The following is a 2,686-nucleotide window of genomic DNA, read 5'->3' as shown; positions in this document are numbered from 1 at the left end:
TTCTCAACGTTTCTTTAATGAAAAAGCTGAGTAAATTGACCAAAAAATTATTCAAAACCATACATTTTTTTGTAAATAAGTTTTGTGTAAACAACTTACTTACAAAAAATGTGTGGTTTTGAAGAATTTTTTGGTCAATTTAGTCAGCTTTTTCATTCATCAACCCACCAAAATACAATGGCATTTTTTTTTTACATACCTTTAAGAACAACCGAATCAAGCCCAGTGTATAGTGTATATTGTGTGTATAGATAGATAATGTAGAAAAAGTGACACAATTTTATGCAACTGAGATGACGGGAACCATGTTTTATTTACTACGGAAAAGTCGATTGGGCTCATAGACCCCATAAATGAGGGTTAAAGTAGCATTTAGATGTTTTTACACAGACATAAATAATATTATGACGTTTTAAAAATAAAATGTAAAATATTTATATTTGAAATTATTTAAAACATGAAAAGATACTTTAAATGTGAAATTAAAACCGCCAGTAGGAGGCAGTAAGTCACTGTTAATGAGTGAGTCATTCAGATTCATTCAACTGATTGTTCAAAAAGCTGATTCATTCAGTAAGGAAACACCTCGCTGTGTTTCTTCTCAGTGCTGTGGCTTAGTTTTCAACTATTTTCGTTGGTAATATGGTGTCTAAAATGTACATCACTTAATATTAACTTCTTGTTTATTAAACTTGTATAAAATCAAAATCACATTTGTTATCATGCTGATATCTGGGGAAAAAATGCACTCTCTTCGTGTGATATTATATTATATTAACTATATTAAATGATATAAACCGACTAAATCACAGTGAAAGCGTTAAAATCCAAATGCGCACCCGGACTAGTCTAACGTTAATCTACAAGACTGACGTTACATCACGTAATGTTAGTGTATGCGTACACTCTATGGGTGTGGGTGTGTGTGTGGGGATATACTGTATTAAACAAGCTAGGTAAACGCAGACTGTATTAAACAAGGGCAATGTTAAACGTTATAATCGCTAACATAGCAGACTACATCAGTGACAAAAGTAGCTACATTGGTACACAACTTCTCAAAAACTTAGTTCATCTCTCCCGCGACCGGAATGTGTGTAGGCTTGTTCGACTTGAACCGGCGCTGCACAGACCGATCGGTTGATGACATCAAAGTACCGCGAGAGCGATTAGAGAGCAGACGGCTCCTTATGCTTTTGAATCGCTCTCGCGGTACTTTGATGTCATCAACCGATCGGTCTGCGCAGCGCCGGTTCAAGTCGAACAAGCCTTGTGTGTCGGTGGTGAGGTAAAAGGGGCGGAGGCAGTGGACCAAAGCACTGTGAGGCAAGGGAGGGGGGACTCAAAATGTTTAAAACGTTTTTTTGTTGTTGCCCCGTTTGCATTTGTATTATTTTATTTCTTAAACAATTATTGTAAGAATATATCATTATTTTATTTACAACACACATATTTTACTGATATTTTAGGGGGGACAACCTTCAGATAGGGGGGGACCTGTCCCCCCCGCGATTTCCGCCTATGGCTTTGAGTGTCCAGAAAAGCGCTATATAAATGTGATGAATTATTATTATTATTATTTAAACAACTCATTTTGATTTAACACCATATCATGTTTCTGGTTCAAATGTGATGTTCATGTTAAAATGACTTGAAACGGTTACTCTTTGACTTCACTTGATGTTTTCATTTGTGTTCATGTTTCAATCAAGTAACCCAATTAATCAGGACTTTCACTTCCCATCGTGCTTTGCACAGGGCTGAATTGGGAGAGTAAATGTTGAAATAAAGTGTTATTTTATTCAGGTTTTTTTTTAGCAAGATGAGCAAGTGGTGAGACTTGTTAATGTTTAAAGTTCTATTAAGTTTGTATTTAAACGTTTCTGTAACGTTAGTGGTTTTGAGGTTACCATTGTGGTGAAGTGTCGAGTATGTGCTTGAGTTGGGGACCTGCTATCAACAACTTTAATTATGTTTAATAATAAAACAACCAGTATTGTAGTGCTCTAAATACAGCAGGTCTGTGACATCAACTCTCTTCTGGTCACATGATCTCAGTTAGCAGTGAGATGCTAGTGTGAAGCTAATCACACTTGGTTTTCTCACCTCTTATTCTGTCAGTGTATAGAGCTTATAATATGACAAAGTTCAGATATAAAAACATTTCAATTTGTTAAATTTCAGATGTTCAATAATCGTTTAAAGAAATCAAATTCAGAACTATTTAAAATGCCACACAATATTCAATTTTGTTAATTACACGTCAATAATTCAAATCATTTTGTCATATGATAAGCTCCATATCAGAGTAAAAAACTTAGTTCTCATATGATAGACATCAGGAAACAACTTCTGTTCTATTACTCTGTTAATTTTTGATGTTATTAATTTTTTTGAATTGGATATGAAATGCATAATCAATAATTTTCTTGGTTTCTTAGGAACCGATTAAATATGCATCAAGTTTGAAAACATAATGAGAATTCCTGCGTACTGAAGTAAAGTTTCTCTCAGTTGAACTTCTACATTTTTCATCTACGTTGCATCTGTGGTGTTGCCGTATTTAAACTCTTCTGCTATATTTGCTGTGAAGAGTCTTTTTTTAAAAAATGTGTGAATCACGTGTCATTCACTGTGAAAACCCCCAAACCGGTCACATCGTGATCATTATTAGTTTGTTAACTGA

Source organism: Siphateles boraxobius, unplaced genomic scaffold, assembly GCF_051911475.1.
Source record: "Siphateles boraxobius isolate OS27281-9 unplaced genomic scaffold, OSU_SipBor_1 111, whole genome shotgun sequence".
Taxonomy (NCBI): Eukaryota; Metazoa; Chordata; class Actinopteri; order Cypriniformes; family Leuciscidae; genus Siphateles; species Siphateles boraxobius.
This window is presented reverse-complemented; position numbering follows the sequence as displayed.